The sequence below is a fragment of the Leuresthes tenuis genome, unplaced genomic scaffold (assembly GCF_036924035.1).
Source record: "Leuresthes tenuis unplaced genomic scaffold, fLeuTen1.0.hap1 SCAF_12, whole genome shotgun sequence".
Taxonomy (NCBI): Eukaryota; Metazoa; Chordata; class Actinopteri; order Atheriniformes; family Atherinopsidae; genus Leuresthes; species Leuresthes tenuis.
In genome coordinates, this window is record NW_027325366.1 from 12,595,387 (window position 1) to 12,614,261 (window position 18,875).

Sequence of the window (18,875 nt, forward strand, 5' to 3'; positions counted from 1 at the left end):
GGAGTGACACACGCAATGGGCGATGTCATTTTCTCCTTCACAACCTGGCCTGATGCAGACATAGAGTAAACGTGGTTTCCACTTAACTTTGGAGGACAATCAAACTCCCCTGACGTCACTACTGATGAACATAAGTTCCTATATTCTGAGAGAAATATCTTTGCTCTAGGACGGAAATAGCATGCAAAACTTTACTACGTGAATCACAGTCGGCAAGCGTTTCTTCACTACACAGAGCAGGAAAAATGTGTGAGTGTGTTTGTGCTATCACCCATTAGTGGAGGCTCCGCTGCCGCGTGACGTCCAGAACCTGCCTCCCACCCTCAGTCAGCCTTTTGCCCAATTTCATCACTTTTCAGCTGTGGACACAGCCACAGTAAAAACAAATATTCGGATCATAGCTCTGGCGTGGCCCATTTCGACCTCCTCTCCCACACGTCCACGTCTTCGACTTCGGCCTCGTCCTCTGTTTACACCAACTGCGTAATACATGGTCATGGCTGCCAAATGCAGCTCCTTTTCACACTTGTCCTATATCTTACGCGTCTCAACTTGTTTCTGAGCATGGCGAGCATATCGGCGAACGTCAGCCAAACGAGGACCCTCACACCATCCCACGTAAATGTTCTTTACTTCAGTGGCGACATCTGGCATGAGGCCTTTAATTATTGCATTGCATGCAATACTCTCCCATGGTCCTGATTCATTACCCAAATCCCTTGGTCTCTGATGACCGCTGTGCTTGCTGACTTCCTCAAGGATGCGGTGTACAAAATCATCAGTCCCTTCACCGGGTTTCTGTTTGCAGGTGTAAATGTGGGACATATTTATTTTGGTTGGAAATTGAGTGGTGATGGCTTGACACAGTCTTTGGATGGCTGCTTCATATTGAGCGTTATCATTATGTCCTCGTTCACTGTTGGTAGGTCGCAAATCCAGTTGTAGCATACTGGCCTCTATTTTGCAGAGGTCGGTCGGTTTGAACTTTTTTGCCAATATGCGACGCAATTCAACCCCGGTCGGGCAGAATTGTGCGCAGAAATCTCGCAACTCGTCAGCAAAATGGGGTCCAGAAATCTCTGGATCTGGTAAGCATTGTTATGCTCCCATGATGTCAGTCTCAGTCCAGGGTCGATAAACCAGTAATGGTCCAGTGGGAACTGCAACTTTAACCATAGGCATGGTTTGAATCTGGTTTTGTTTTTTCTCACGTTTAGATCTCTGAAGTCGCTTGCCGACTGTGATTCACGTAGTAAAGTTTTGCATGCTAGTTCCGTCCTAGAGCAAAGATATTTCTCTCAGAATATAGGAACTTATGTTCATCAGTAGTGACGTCAGGGGAGTTTGAAGTTTGATTGTCCTCCAAAGTTAAGTGGAAACCACGTTTACGCTATGTCTGCATCAGGCCAGGTTGTGAAGGAGAAAATTACATCGCCCATTGCGTGTTGTCACTCCCGATGGGCTCTCCTTCAAACACTCATTTTTGTTATCAGAGTTGTGTCCCATTAACCTGATGGGCTGTGATCTCATGTGTAAATTAGGCATTATTTTAACTTCTACACCAGAGGGTGTTAACGTTATGTTACAGCCTGACAAAGTTTTCACAGCAGTGCAGTTTGATTCATCTGCACTTACATATGCTTATGAGTGGAAACTTCCCAGCTCTCCTTTTTCACAACAACTAGTGGAAGAAGCAAAAGCGTTAGTTTCACCCCTTTCTGATTTCATGCAACCTGCTGATTTGCACTGAACATCACACATTTCTTTGGGGCCTGACAATGACTATGAGAAGAAGTGAAAAAATATGTGCGCCTACTTTATTTGCTGTGTCGCTCACTCCAGAGCAATTCGATTTTTTTAATGTTTGTGGTACTCGCCCTCACATTTCCTTGGCCAAACGTACACACTGGCAGTGACAAGGTGTGGGAGAGTTTGTTGCTACATGAAAGGGATTGCACCGTTTCACCTGCTGATCCAAATTTGATGTTTTCTGAACGATTGTCAGCATACAAAAAAACATTTTTGAGTACAATGCATTGTCAAAGAACTGTGGAATTAATTCCTACCACAGAATCACATTTTGAAGCATGTTTTTAATCTGAAAAAGATTTGCCCAATGATCTTTGGGCGAAGAGCAAATATGATGTGGGGTTGTTTATTGTTGAAACTAGATTAGAAATAGATAAATATGAAGGACAAAGCAGTTTGAACTTGGTTTGAGAGAAGGAATTAATTTTATTGCAAAATCCGAATTCATGCATAACTCGTCAAATAGATAGTGATGTGTCGTTCGTGAGCGATTCGTTCGATATGAACAAATTTTTTATATGACTCGGGAGTAACGAGTTGTCTTAGTGAGTGATTCGTTCATTTTCATGCAGTACCCTTCCTCACCACATGGCAGGCGGCAGCTTCATAAGCTCAGTCAGCAGGACAGGAAACAGTATTGATTCGTTCATGACTCAACTCCTCGACTGACGGGTCCTCGCACAGGAAACAGTATTGATTAGTTTACGACTCAACTCCTTGGGTCTTCGTTCATTTGTCACGTTTTAAATTCTACGTTTCATTTGACAGGCTGAAGAGCAGTAGGCACAACAGTTCGTTCACAAACCGCATCATTAATCTCATAGACTATTCTACCATCAACAACTTGGAAACCACAATCGACTCTCTAGATGCAGAAAAAGCATTTAATGGAGGGAACTGGAAATTTTTATTCGCAGCATAAAACAAATTCGGGTTTGGGTCACACTTCATCAACTGGATAAGGATATTATATAGCTCCCCAAATGCAAGTGTCAGGACAAATGATCAAACTTCTCCAAGCTTCAGTCTGCAGAGAGGTACAAGACAGGGTTGCTCACTTTCTCCCTCACTTTTTGCTATTTTCATCAAACCTTTAGCAGCTGCTATCAGACAAGATAGAAATATTAAAGGCATCCAACCCCAAAATATTGAGCATAAAATAAGTCTTTATGCTGATGATGTATTATTTTTCCTTCAGAACTCAGAGACGTCTCTCACTCACACGATCACACTCATAAATAAATTCTCGGCACTTTCTGACTACTCTATCAAATGGTCTAAGACCACAGTTCTGCCCATTAACTGTAGGGTCCAGAATATACCTGCGATCACTTTACAGTCAGGAAATATTAGATATTTAGGCATAAAAATTTCCTCCAGGCTCTCAGAGCTAACAAAGCTAAATTATGTGCAATTATTAAAGAGAGTAGAGGACGATCTCTCTCGTTGGAAGTCCTTACCTATATCACTTATGGGGAGAGTTACAACCATTAAAATGATGATACTACCAAAAGTTAACTATTTGTTCTCAATGATCCCCATAAAACCATCTGCTACTTGGTTTAAGTCACTAGATTCATGCATCTCCAAATTTCTGTGGAAAAACAAACCACCACGTATTAGTTTAAAAACCCTACAGAAGACCAAGGACAGTGGTGGATTAGATTTACCTCATTTTCAGCACTATTCCTTAGCCAATAGGTTACAATATATATCAAAATGGTTTAAACCTTGTTGTTGTCACAGTTCCAAGAGACGTTGTAATCGTTGAGGATTCTATATTCACCCCCTCATTAGAGGCACGTGTTGCAGATTGATGACACTGAATCTTCTTCTCTGTTCATTGCTGGTATCATTCCCAGCATCGTAAGTGTTCGTGGCATTGTTAGCCTCTTCTTCTGCATCTTGATATCGAGCATCCTTTTGTATTTCTGGTTTGTAAGTCCTCTCTCTTCGTTCACCGGAGTCTTCGTCTCTTTGTCCTTGAGTTTGGTGATTTTTTCTTCTTTTGATGCCTTGACACAGTGTGACAGGTGATACCACGTGGGAGATCCTTTAACTTGGACTGCTGTCCCTGTGCTGCGAAATGGCTGTGCTGCTCAAATGGTCTCTCCTTCATCATATACACAGTTATTTATACATCACCTTCCACCATGAAGCGTTGTCCCTTTTTGTTTCTCTCTTTGTTCTTAAAATGCTGTTATGCATGTCTAAACCAATCCATTAAACTAGATCATTTTGGCAGTAAAGCGATCTACAATGTGCTTGGTCGCAAAGCTGCTCATGTGTGGTAAACAGCTCTTCAGAAAGGCATTCTTCAATTGATTTCACTAATTTTATGTAATAATTTTGTGATTTCCTACAAAACTACACTTCTTCTCCCATCTGTCTGAGTATTTAATATTGTCTGGGTCCCGTTAAAACATGTATTTTTCCCATCTAATTCCTTGTTTGCTTTAAAACAAGTATTCCCCATTTTCTATCCCTTCAGTAGCCAACCAGTTTGTATGGAGTACACTGGAGCAACTTGACTGATCAGTAAAACACTGCTTTTGTTGTCACCGCAAGGCTTCCCCCGTCGGTTGTTTCACTGAGACACTACTGAGTAACTACAACTCAACACAGTTTATACACATAACATTCATATACATACTAACAAACAAACAAACAATAATTTATCGCAATTTTCTCATCTCTGTTTGAACGTACACCCAGGTAAATATTCCTGTAGTCTTCTCATACCGACTATGGACCCATTCATTGTTTAACTTCACTGTTTTGCAAATCCTAATTGAATATTACACATTGACATTGAACTTTACTGGATAAGCAGGTCTTCATTGCATTCAGCAGCCTATATGTGAGCATCTATGTGTAAGCTGTTCTTCTTTGCATTTATCAGCAGCAAGCAATTCTTCACTGCACATGCATATGTAAATAGTAAAACAATTCCAATGTGTTAGAAAAACCTTCTATATCACAGTGGTTTCTAAGATCTATTTTAAGTTCTTTGCCATCAGTGAGATGACATAGTTTACAAAGTGTGTCAAATTATCACTGAAGATCTTTTCAGGAATTTCAAATCTAGAAATTAGTTATTTTACGCGTGATTTTGCTACTGAGAGTGCATCTGCTTGTGCACATGGAAATATTTCAGACCATTTGGTAAAAACCTCTGTTGTCACTGAGCAGAATCGTTTCCCTTAACATTAATTTAGTTCAATGAAATCTACACAATAATGAAATAATGAAATCCAAACAAATATGTTGAAAAAGATACACTGGCTTAGGGAATTATCTTCGTTTTGGTCTTAGATTGCCCTGTGGAATGTATTTTGCACATATTTGACCTGCTAGACAAAACTTTATTCATTTATTTATTCTAAAAAAAAAAATTCAATAATTAGTAAAACCATATGCTGTAAAAACCTGGTTCATTATTGCTTCCATCCCTCCTGTTGAGACATGACATGGTCCGTGGCTCAATACTGCAGCATATTTAAACAAATTCTTTGGTAGTATGGTTTTCCTTCCGGTCATTCATACGAGTCTATTGTAGATGGCAATTGAATAACATCTAATAATGCTAAAATATTTGTAGTTTATACATTTAGCTGTGGATGTCAACATACCTGTTTTTCCAATGCTGTGTTAACACATGTACAGTTGAGAAGGCATACTGACTGTCAGTGAACTGTTATGTAGGAGAGATGTCTGCTAAAGATATTTTGTTAAGTAACCATATCACAGCCACTGCATGAGGTACCTTAAGTGTTAATGGGTGAAATAACACCATTATTGTTGATGCCTGCACTGCCAATGGCTTCTGGCCATTGATTCAAAAGTACGATCTCGTCCCTTTTTCCCCCTTTCAGTGGACACTGGCCCCTAATTACCGCAATTCAGCAGGGGGTCTTTCATTAGGAGTACTGGACTCCCCCGTGCACGGTTTCAGCTCTGACCCTGGAAAGCGGAAAAAACGTTGAGATCTGGTTTGAGGACCCAATTGTTGAGAAAAGTCTCTCAATGAGACTCAGAGTTGCTGGAGTCAGTTAATGCAAATGTTTAATCTTGCAGCAAGTTCAAGAATGTGTGTGTGTATGGGTGTATGTGTGCGAACGTGTGTGAGTTTGTGTGTGTGAGAGTTTAAAGAACCTGTTATCCACAGGCAGGTCTTAACTAGTATGGCACAGGTCCAGCCTGTCTCATCTTTTTTGGAAGGTCCAGCGATCGGCCGTAACCCTTCTGTCTGTTTGGACTCTCACATACATTCGGTTAATCATAGAAAAACGAGAACAAAACTTTTTAGCCCCTTAAATTCATAAAACAGACATGGTGCAGTTATTTCCATTCTAGAAAATAAGAGTAATCACCACCATTCCTATAAATTCTGGATATTCTAACAATCTGAATCTTTTTTAAATGTTCGATGAAGCCCTTTGCTGTTCTGTTTAGAGACTCAGCTGATCATAAACCAAGTTTTGCTCTTGAACCAAGCTTCTAAACTCTTCACCTTTTTCATTTCTCAGTTAGTATTCACTTTAAAACTGATTAAAAGAAAAATTAAATGAATGCCTATCAACAAATGTGGGATCTAAACTCTAGTGCTTCCTCTAAAATAATTTCCTTTCTCAATTCAGAAATGTGTGTGTGTAAGTCACAACACCCGTGACACCAAAACGGCTTTCTTTTCTCTCTTTTCTCTACACTCTGCAGTGTGAGCACACACACCAAATCAGAAAGGCTTTTTTCTCTCTTTTCTACATTATGGACTGTGGGGACACAAAACCGCTCTCTCTTTTTTTTTTTTTTGATTGTGTGCCAGGGCGTTGTCTCACGTATTAGATTATGCTTAAGATACGAATGGGTTTATCAGTCACATCAGAATCCATACATACTGATCCTCCCGTAATAAAATGGTCGGATCTTATCAAACACACTTTGTTTCTTGTGACAAGTCAGCGAAACAGCGTATACACGTCAAGACACTGAATCAAGTTTGCCACAAGAACTCATAAGTTTGGCAGTATTGCTCTGCCTGCCGTCAGCAATCATACACCCATTTTATTTTCATGAGACATGTGCTGGCACCTGTTCATCTACTGTTCTATCACTATGAATTAGTTTATCTATTATCAATAAGGATACTTCTACAACTACTATCAAAGTATGTCCGGACTTCTTATGTTGTCAGTTGCTATATATGAATAAGTGGGTTGCTACTGAAAAGCATTAAGCATGTCACACAGCCCAAACATATAACATTTCAGGACACACCACACAGTTAACAACCACAGTGAAGCGTGTCAAAGCCCAAACATGTAACATTCAACAGGACACTTACACAACACATTCAAATCAAACAGTCAGACAACATACAAGAACCTATACCCCAGCCGGCATTGCTCCCTGCCTATTTTCCTACAACTCACTATGTGTGCGCACACCTTTATTCACAAACTCTTCAACTTATACTCTTTTACCGAAGCTGCTACAGCTCGATTGGCCAAATACCCTTAGATCCTATTTCGGTGAATTTGACATCTGCCTTGCATGTAACAGATTAGCGGTTTAGCAGTTTTAATTTAGTTTGAGTGAAGGAATTCATTTTATAGCAAAATCCGAAATCGTGAAGAACTCATGGAAGTAAGCTTATTCTCGGATTCCTGAATCTTTAGATTTGCTCTTTCTTTTACTGCAAAGTACAACGTTGAGCAGCACTAATGAGTTGTTTCTATTTTTGGCAGGCTTTACCTTTGCGGATGAAGCCCTTTCTGTCTGTGCAAAAGAAATCTTGTTACTGTGCAGAGTGACTTCTCTGAGTAGAGTCGCCTTACTTGTTGCGACTGTGCCGATGTTCGAAGCTGGAGTGCAAAGTTGCTCAGTGCAGCGGGTGGGCGGAATGCGAAGTAGTCTTTAACACGGCTCTGGGAGCGAGCCGAGTGCGGGCTAACCAGGAGAATTGCTTGAAAGAAACGCGACACCGAATGAGCGGTCAGAACAAAGCCTCAATACGGTGTTCCTGTGGTGTTTTTATAAAATGCGGTGGAAAAAAAAGGTGTGAATGCCCCATAGAAAACTAAAAGGTGGATCGGAAGTGTTCGGCTGCAAGAAGGTGTGAATGTCCGACTATATTTGGTGAAAAGCAGGTGAAGCAAGGTCTGAATGCCCAACCTTACATCATAAAAAGCGAGATCAGAGGTTTTTGGCTGCAAGAAGGCCATAGTTTGCCAAAAGCGGGTAAGGTGCGAATGACCAACTAAATATCAACAAAAGTGGGGGCGGAGGTCTTCGGATGCAAGTGGGTGTGAATATCCCACCCTACAAGTATGGTGGAGAGGAAGCTGTGAAGGGCCGACCATAGTTTGCAAAAAGCGGGTGAGAAAAGGTGCGAATGTCCAACCATACATGATCAAAACAGGGAGCGGAGGTGTTTGGCTGCGACAAGGTGTGAATGTCCACCCATAATTAATGAAAAGCGGGCAACAAGTAGGTTCGAATGCCCAACCATACATCATCAAAAGCAGGAGTGGATGTGTTCGGCTACAAGAAGGTTTGAATGTCCGAGCATAGTTTGTAAAAAGCGGGTAAGAAAAGGTTCGAATGCCCGAACATACACCATCAAAAGATGGAGCGGAGGTGTTCCGCTGTAAGACGGTGTGAATGTCCGACCATAGTTGGTAAAAAGTGGGTATGAAAAGGTTTGAATGCCCAAATTCGGCTGAAAAAAACTGTGTTCGGCTGCAAAAAGGTGTGAATGTTTGACTAAAGTTTGTAAAAAGCGGGTAAGACAAGGTGCGAATGTCTGACAATGTATGATCAAAAGCGGGAGCGGAGGTGTTCAGCTGCAAGAAGGTCTAAATGTCCATCATTAATTGCTAGAAAACATGAAAGAAAATTTTCGAAAATCAATCCGCACATGATCATAAGTGGGAGAGGAGGTGTTCAGCTGCAAGAAGGTGTGAATGTCCTACCATAATTGCTGAAAAATGTGTTAGAAACGGTAAGAATGCCGGACCATACATCATCAAAAGCTAGAGAGGTGGTGTTCGGCTGCAAGTAGGTGTGAATGTCTGACTAAAGTTCAAATATATTAACAAAAGCGGGAGGAGAGGTCTTCGGATGAGTGGTTGAGAATTTCCAACCATAATCTATAAAATGCGGTGTAAAAAAAGGTGTGATAGAAACCTAAAAGGTGGAGCGGAAGTGTTCGGCTGCAAGAAGGTGTGAATGTCCGTCTATAGTTGGTGAAAAGCAGGAAAAGCAAGGTCTTAATGCCCAATCTTACATCATCAAAAGCGAGATCAGAGGTGTTTGGCTGCAAGAAAACGGGTAAGGTGTGAATGACCGACTACTTACTACTACGTAGTAGAATTTCTAAGCATCTGCACCCCAAAACTACTATCAAAAATATATAAATTATTGTCTAAGATAGATGACACAATGTCTCTACCGTCCTCAAAATGGGAGGCAGATTTATCCATCAGTTCTAGTCATAGCTTCTGGCCACATATATGTTTGAACACCTTCAGAATGACTCAAAATCCTAATTTAGAGCTCATACAATACAAAATTCTTCATAGAACACACTATACAGGACAAAGGATGTTCAGGATGGGTCTAACACACTCAAACATCTGCTCACATTGCACAGATAACACACCTGATGATTATGCACACGCTTTGTGGTTTCGTGCGCCTGTCCAGAGGTTCTGGCTTGAAGTCTGTGCGGACCTATCAACATGACTAAAGAGTAGCATTCCTGCATGCCCCACACTGTGCATACTGGGTGACTTAGACAACATCAATGTGGAATTTAGCTTAGCACACATGATCCTCACAGTGTTATGTATAGCAAAGAAAACTATTCTCATGAACTGGAAAGCGAAGAACAATCTGTGTATTAACCAGTTTAGAAATTTTCTTTTAGATTATATTAGCATGGAAACAATGTCTGCTTCCTCAAAACATCAATTGGCTGAATTTAATTCTCTCTGGTCCCTTCTGATTAGCTTGATCACATAGTGGTGGTGGTGGGTTGCTGTCCCGTCGCTCTGGGCGGTTGGGTGTGTGCTGGGGGGGGCTGTGTGGCTTCAGGCGTCTGGTGGTCTCTCGGGTCGTGGGGAAATACAGCAGCCCTGTATTATTGCTTCCTGTGAAATCAAGATACAATGTGCACATGCTGGTTACAAATAAGAAAATACAAACAACAAACAGTTTCTTCCATGGTTCACAGCATGTGTATGATCATCTTCATCGCTGGTCTCAGTAAGGATGTTTCAATCTTCGGTGTCAGAGGTTACTAGCACTTAACACACCGTTGGAGTACAGCTTTTACTGCTGACTCTTATCTTTGTCCTTCCGGGTGTGTTGGTTAGGCTGATGTATGTCAGGGTGGAAGTCATCTACTGGTTCAGGTACCTTCTTACAGTGACTGGCATGAATCCAGGTTGCTCTCTCTGCAACTTTAACAGCTGTGTGAGTGACCAGTAGCACCTGGAACGGGCCTTGCCAACGTTTGGACTTCCAATGTTTCCTGCGAAGTTCCTTCACCACCTGTCATCTGGTTGGAGTGGTGTGTTTTCTGTGGCTGGAAGGGCTGCTTTTACTGTCTGTGAAACTTGAGATAGAACAGTGGAAAGGTTTCGACAGTAAGACAACATAGCATCATCACAAACAGTTGTGGAAGGGAGGGGTCTGGTTACAGGTCCCAATCCCAGGTTAGGAGGTCTACCAAATAAAATTTCAAATGGGCTGAGATTCACTTGAGCTCTGATTCTCATTCTCATGTAGGTAAGCACAATAGGTAATGCTTTTGTCCATGGCAGACCTGTTTCTTCACAACATTTGGCTAACTTGGACTTTAATGTACCATTTTCTCTTTCCACAGCACCTCCACTCTGTGGATGATAAGCACAATGTGTGCGCAAGGTTATTCCCAGGAATTTACCAACCTCAGTCAATGCAGTGTTTACAAAATGTGTGCCATTATCACTGCTGATCTTCTCTGGAATGCCCCATCTAGGAATGATTTCTGTTTAGCAGTGCTTTAGTCACTGCATTACTGTTTGCATGTTTTGCAGGGAAAACTTCAACCCATTTACTAAACACGTCCACTATTACTAGTGCATATTTCTTTCCTTCAGCTGGTGTGAGTTCAACAAAATCCATCATCAAATGTTCAAAAGGTTTCTCTGGTGGAGGGTGTGCAACTTGCGATGTGTGTAATGCCTTTCCTACATTATGTGTGGCACAAACCATACATGACTGACAGTATTTTTGCGCATATGAACTGAACCCTTTTGTGAACCACTGAGCAGTGAGTGCATTCAGCATCCCCCCTTTTGACACATGGTTCAACCCATGTGTCAATTTTGAAAAATGAGGAAAAAAATGTTTAGGTAGACAGGGTTTACCATCAGGTCCCATCCAAACACCATACGTATGAGTTGCACCCACAGAGGACCAAATGCGTCCAGAGGACCAAATTTCATCTGCAGAGGCAAAAGTTTGCAAAGCATGGAGATCTGTGAGGGAGTCTTCTGCCTGCAAAGAGAGGGAAGCGAAAACAGGAAAAAAATTAGCTGCTTGCTTAGCTGCAGCATCAGCTCTGGCATTGCCACAAGCAACAGGATCGTCTGAGTTAGTGTGAGCCGCACACTTACAGACCGAGATTGCTGTAGGCAAAAGGATCGCATCAAGAAGATCAGAAACCTGCTTGGAGTTCAGAATAGTTTTACCATCTGATTTAAGGAAATGCCTGTGTTTCCACAGCGCACCAAAGTCATGAACAACACCAAAAGCATATCTGGAATCTGTGTAAATAGTGACAGACTTACCAGCTGCCAACTTACAAGCTTCAGTAAGTGCAATAAGCTCAGTAGTTTGAGCAGAGAAATGTTTAGGAAGAGAACCAGACAACAAAGTGTCATGTGAAGAACATACTGCAAACCAAACACAGTTAGTACCTGTGGCTGGATCACGCAAAGCTGATCCATCTACAAAAAGAATCATGTCAGAGTTTGGAAGAGGAGTCTCTAAAAGATCAGGTCGGGGTGTACAAACTTGTTCCAAAACAGCCACCTCATTCGGTGTCGTGTTTCTTTCAAGCAATTCTCCTGGTTAGCCCGCACTCGGCTCGCTCCCAGAGCCGTGTTAAAGTCTACTTCGCATTCCGCACCTCCGCCCACCCGCTGCACTGAGCACTCTTCAGCCCTTTTAAATGGTATAACTTTACACTACCACACGCTCCAGCGAGCACCATTCAAGCAACAACTTTGCACTCCAGCTTCGAACATCGGCACAGTCGCAACAAGTAAGGCGACTCTACTCAGAGAAGTCACTCTGCACAGTAACAAGATTTCTTTTGCACAGACAGAAAGGGCTTCATCTGCAAAGGTAAAGCCTGCCAACAATAGAAACAACTCATTAGTGCTGCTCAACGTTGTACTTTGCAGTAAAAGAAAGAGCAAATCTAAAGTTTCAGGAATCCGAGAATAAGCTTACTTTCATGAGTTCTTCACGATTTCGGATTTTGCTATAAAATGAATTCCTTCACTCAAACTAAATTAAAACTGCTAAACCACTAATCTGTTACATACAAGGCAGATGTCAAATTCACCGAAATAGGATCTAAGGGTATTTGGCCAATCGAGCTGTAGCAGCTTCGGTAAAAGAGTATAAGTTGAAGAGTTTGTGAATAAAGGTGTGCGCACACATAGTGAGTTGTAGGAAAATAGGCAGGGAGCAATGCCGGCTGGGGTATATGTTCTTGTATGTTGTCTGACTGTTTGATTTGAATGTGTTGTGTAAGTGTCCTGTTGAATGTTACATGTTTGGGCTTTGACACGCTTCACTGTGGTTGTTAACTGTGTGGTGTGTCCTGAAATGTTATATGTTTGGGCTGTGTGACATGCTTAATGCTTTTCAGTAGCAACCCACTTATTCATATATAGCAACTGACAACATAAGAAGTCCGGACATACTTTGATAGTAGTTGTAGAAGTATCCTTATTGATAATAGATAAACTAATTCATAGTGATAGAACAGTAGATGAACAGGTGCCAGCACATGTCTCATGAAAATAAAATGGGTGTATGATTGCTGACGGCAGAGCAATACTGCCAAACTTATGAGTTCTTGTGGCAAACTTGATTCAGTGTCTTGACGTGTATACGCTGTTTCGCTGACTTGTCACAAGAAACAAAGTGTGTTTGATAAGATCCGACCATTTTATTACGGGAGGATCAGTATGTATGGATTCTGATGTGACTGATAAACCCATTCGTATCTTAAGCATAATCTAATACGTGAGACAACGCCCTGGCACACATTATGGACTGTCCCCACAGTCCATAATGTAGAAAAGAGAGAAAAAAGCCTTTCTGATTTGGTGTGTGTGCTCACAGTGCAGAGTGTAGAGAAAAGAGAGAAAAGAAAGCCGTTTTGGTGTCACGGGTGTTGTGACTTACACACACACACATTTCTGAATTGAGAAAGGAAATTATTTTAGAGAAAGCACTAGAGTTTAGATCCCACATTTGTTGATAGGCATTCATTTAATTTTTCTTTTAATCAGTTTTAAAGTGAATACTAACTGAGAAATGAAAAAGGTGAAGAGTTTAGAAGCTTGGTTCAAGAGCAAAACTTGGTTTATGATCAGCTGAGTCTCTAAACAGAACAGCAAAGGGCTTCATCGAACATTTAAAAAATATTCAGATTGTTAGAATATCCAGAATTTATAGGAATGGTGGTGATTACTCTTATTTTCTAGAATGGAAATAACTGCACCATGTCTGTTTTATGAATTTAAGGGGCTAAAAAGTTTTGTTCTCGTTTTTCTATGATTAACCGAATGTATGTGAGAGTCCAAACAGACAGAAGGGTTACGGCCGAGCGCTGGACCTTCCAAAAAAGATGAGACAGGCTGGACCTGTGCCATACTAGTTAAGACCTGCCTGTGGATAACAGGTTCTTTAAACTCTCACATACACAAACTCACACACGTTTGCACACATACACCCATTCACACACCTATTCTTGAACTTGCTGCAAGATTAAACATTTGCATTAACTGACTCCAGCAACTCTGAGTCTCATTGAGAGACTTTTCTCAACAATTGGGTCCTCAAACCAGATCTCAACGTTTTTTCCGCTTTCCAGGGTCGGAGCTGAAACCGTGCACGGGGGAGTCCAGTACTCCTAATGAAAGACCCCCTGCTGAATTGCGGTAATTAGGGGCCAGTGTCCACTGAAAGGGGGAAAAAGGGACGAGATCGTACTTTTGAATCAATGGCCAGAAGCCATTGGCAGTGCAGGCATCAACAATAATGGTGTTATTTCACCCATTAACACTTAAGGTACCTCATGCAGTGGCTGTGATATGGTTACTTAACAAAATATCTTTACCAGACATCTCTCCTACATAACAGTTCTTCTTTCACAGCCACACCTTGTTGTCGAGAGATGTGCTACACTTAATCCATCCACACTGCTACCTACCCCACAGATGGAAAGCCTCATGATTGCATGTCAGAAATAACCATCAGTGTTTTACCCAGGCCAGACTTAACTGATATACGTTATGAAAATGCAGAAATAACTATATTTATTCAACAGATCAAGGAAAAAAACCCTGATGGCACAAATGCTACAGGATTTGCAGTAGTAACAGAAACTGAAGTTTTCTTAAAACAACCACTACCAAAAAATTACTCTGTTCAAGCAGTCGAATTGGTAGCTTTAACTGAAGCTTGTAAATTAAATAACAAAAAGGTTGTTAACGTTTACACTGACAGTCAGTATGCCTTCTCAACTGTACATGTGTTAACACAGCATTGGAAAAACAGGTATGTTGACATCCACAGCTAAATGTATAAACTACAAATATTTTAGCATTATTAGATGTTATTCAATTGCCATCTACAATAGACTCGTATGAATGACCGGAAGGAAAACCATACTGCCAAAGAATTTGTTTAAATATGCTGCAGTATTGAGCCACGGACCATGTCATGTCTCAACAGGAGGGATGGAAGCAATAATGAACCAGGTTTTTACAGCATATGGTTTTACTAATTATTAAAAAAAAATTTTTAGAATAAATAAATGAATAAAGTTTTGTCTAGGTGGGAGATTCACACCTACTCACAGCCCGAACAACTCCGCTACCGCATTTGATGGTGTATAGTCGGTTATTCTCACCCTTTCTCATCAGCTTTTTTGCAAATTATGATCTGACATTCACACCTACTTCCAGTCGAACAGCTCTGCTCCCGCTTTTGATTATGTTTGGTTAGATATTCGAACCTTTTCTTAACTGCTTTTTACAAACTTTGGTCGGACGTTCACAATATCTTGCAGCCGAACACCTCCGCTTCCGCTTTTGATGGTGTATATTCGGGCATACGAACCTTTTCTTACCCGCTTTTTACAAACCAAGGTCGGACTTTCACACCTTCTCTTAGCTGAACAACTCCGCTCCCTCTTTTGATTGTGTACAGTCGGGTAATTTAACCTTTTCTTACCCGCTTTTTACCATCTATGGTCGGACATTCACACCGTCTTACAGCGGAACACCTCCGCTCCCTCTTTTGATGATGTATGGTTAGGCATTCGCACCTTTTCTTACCCATTTTTCAGTAATTATGGGTAGACATTCACACCTTCTTGCAGCTGAACACCTCCTCTCCCGCTTATGATCATGTGCAGTTTGATATTCGAAAATTTTCTTTCATGTTTTCTAGCAATTATTGATGGACATTCAGACCGTCTTGCAGCTGAACACCTCCGCTCCCACTTTTGATGGTGTATAGTCGGGCTTTCGAGCCTTTTCTTCCCCGGTTTTTACAAATTATGGTTGGACATTCAGACCTTCTTGCAGCCGAAAACCTCCACTCCCTCTTTTGATCATACATTGTCGGGCATTCGCACCTTTTCTTACCCGCTTTTTACAAACCATGGTCGGACTTTCACACCTTTTAGTAGCCGAACAACTCCGCTCCCGCTATTGATTGTGTACAGTCGGGTATTTCAACCTTTTCTTACCCGCTTTTTACCAACTATGGTTGGACATTCACACCTTCTTAGAGCAGAACACCTCCGCTCCCTGTTTTGATTATGTATGGTTTTACATTCGCACCTTCTCTCACCCGCCTTTTACTATGGTCGGCCATTCACAGCTTCCTCTCCACCATACTTGTATGGTGGGATATTCACACCCACTTGCATCCGAAGACCTCCGCCCCCACTTTTGTTGATATTTAGTCGGTCATTTGCACCTTACCCGCTTTTGGCAAACTATGGCCTTCTTGCAGCCAAACACCTCTGATCTCGCTTTTGATGATGTAAGGTTGGGCATTCAGACCTTGCTTCATCTGCTTTTCACCAAATATAGTCGGACATTCACACCCACTTGCATCCGAAGACCTCCGCCCCAAATTTTGTTGATATTTAGTCGGACATTCGCACCTTACCCGCTTTTGGCAAACTATGGCCTTCTTGCAGCCAAACACCTCTGATCTCGCTTTTGATGATGTAAGGTTGGGCATTCAGACCTTGCTTCACCTGCTTTTCACCAAATATAGTCGGACATTCACACCCACTTGCATCCGAAGACCTCCGCCCCAAATTTTGTTGATATTTAGTCGGACATTCGCACCTTACCCGCTTTTGGCAAACTATGGCCTTCTTGCAGCCAAACACCTCTGATCTCGCTTTTGATGATGTAAGGTTGGGCATTCAGACCTTGCTTCACCTGCTTTTCACCAAATATAGTCGGACATTCACACCTTCTTGCAGCCGAACACTTCCGCTTTTAGTGTTTTATGAGGCATTCATATATTTTTTTTCACCGTATTTTATAGATTATGGTTGGAAATTCTCACCCACTCTCATCCGAAGACCTCTCCTCCCGCTTTTGTTAATATATAGTCGGGCATTCTAACCTTTTCTTACCTATCTGACCTATTGGGACCTTTTATCATCAGACATTTTAGATGTTTTTAAAGATTTTGAAAAACTCGACCGACTGCCTGACAGTTTTAGAGTGGGAATAGTGACTCTACTTTATAAAAAAAATGATAAGACTGACCTAAAGAATTGGAGGCCCATCACACTTTTAAACTTTGACTGTAAACTTTTTAGCAAGGTTTTTGACGGATGTCCTCTGTTTTAGAGGAGGTAATTCACCCAGACCAAGCTTGTGCCATCTCAGGGAGACAACTCACCGACAGCCTCGTACTGATTGGAGACATCATTGATTACGCTAGAGACAGAAACACCCGGCTTGTCATCTTAAATTTAGACTTTGAAAAAGCATTTGATCGGGTCTCGCATCAATATCTCTTTCAGGTGTTGCAGCCATCGAAAAGGGCCCGATTGTTCCTACTTGGTGAGCTTTGCTTGGTTGAGACGCTTGCCCCCCCCCCCCCCCCCCCCCCCCCCCCCCCCCCCCCCTGCTCCTCGGCTGACCAAGTAGAAACAATCTATTCGATGGCTGCCTTGTCTTTTACTCTGTGCAAAAGACAAGGCAGCCACAAACACCACGGGAACACCGTATTGAGGCTTTGTTCAGACCACTCATTCGGTGTCGCGTTTCTTTCAAGCAATTCTCCCGGTTAGCCCGCACTCGGCTCGCTCCCAGAGCCGTGTTAAAGTCCACTTCGCATTCACTCTCTTTTCTCAGCAGATTAAAAGAAAGTTTCATCTTGGGCTCCCTGAAACTTCCATCCTGCACCGCTGTTTGCTTTTTCACAAGAGCAGAGGAGAGCGCACCGTTCCCAGCGGCACTGCAGTACCGGGTCGAGGCTTGGAGTGAACGGAGCAAGCTTCTTTTTCAACTCCTATTCTTAAAAATCCATTTAATATGTTGTCCTCGTATAGAGGACATATTAAACTGATAAGAACAGATACTACACTTGATCTTAGCCAAAAGGCCGAGAATCGATAACTGTCTACTGTTTCAGGTCCGAGGGCCCTTGCTGGCACAATGCGCACTTGTAGCAGTGTTCTTTTTATGGCCATAGGTGGCCAGAGTGTCACGTTGCACCTCCGCCCACCCGCTGCACTGAGCACTCTTCAGCCCTTTTAAATGATATAACTTTGCACTCCCGCATGCTCCAGCAAGCACCATTCAAGCAACAACTTTGCACTCCAGCTTCGAACATCGGCACAGTCGCAACAAGTAAGGCGACTCTACTCAGAGAAGTCACTCTGCAAAGTAGCAAGATTTCTTTTGCACAGACAGAAAGGGCTTCACCCGCAAAGGTAAAGCCTGCCAATAATAGAAACAACTCATTAGTGCTGCTCTCCACGGAAGTCTTTAGTAAAAGGCGAAAGACTTGTATGTTATGAAGAGAAACCAGAGTACGATTATCCGTCACTGCGGGAGCAGGGCATCAGGCTGGTTGGTATAGCCACCTTCCCCATGGTGAGCTTTGCTTGGTTGAGACGCTTGCCCCCCCCCCCCCCCCCCCCCCCCTTGCTCCTCGGCTGACCAAGTAGGAACAATCGGGCCCTATTCGATGGCTGCCTTGTCTTTTGCTCTATGCAAAAGACAAGGCAGCAACAAAAACACCACGAGAATCCCGTATTGAGGCTTTGTTCTGACCGCTCATTCGGTGTCGCGTTTCTTTCAAGCAATTCTCCCGGTTAGCCGACACTCGGCTCGCTCCCATAGCCGTGTTAAAGTCTGCTTCGCATTCACTCTCTTTTCTCTGCAGACTCTTGGGATTTTATCTATAAAATGAATTCCTTCACTCAAACTATGTTAAAACTGCTTTGTCGTTCATATTTACCATGTCTAGAAAGATTTAAACAAAAAAAACAACGTTGTACTTTGCAGTAACAGAAAGAGCAAATCTAAAGTTTCAGGAATCCGAGAATAAGCTTACTTTCATGAGTGCTTCACGATTTCGGATTTTGCTATTAAATGAATTCCTTCACTCAAACTAAATTAAAACTGCTAAACCGCTAATCTGTTACATGTAAGGCAGATGTCAAATTCACCGAAATAGGATCTAAGGGTATTCGGCCAATCGAGCCGTAGCAGCTTCGGTAAAAGAGT

At 42.1% G+C, this 18,875-nt stretch overlaps 2 non-coding genes across 2 annotated transcripts; both read right to left on the reverse strand.

The window, feature by feature from the left end:
* Positions 1-17,573: 17,573 nt before the first annotated feature.
* Positions 17,574-17,757, reverse strand: LOC140320597 (U2 spliceosomal RNA). The gene has a single exon (XR_011918430.1). It is a non-coding gene; the product is annotated as a U2 spliceosomal RNA (small nuclear RNA).
* A 308-nt stretch (positions 17,758-18,065) lies between these two features.
* On the reverse strand, positions 18,066-18,179 carry LOC140265916 (U5 spliceosomal RNA). Its single transcript, XR_011906598.1, has one exon. It is a non-coding gene; the product is annotated as a U5 spliceosomal RNA (small nuclear RNA).
* Between the last annotated feature and the right edge of the window lie 696 nt (positions 18,180-18,875).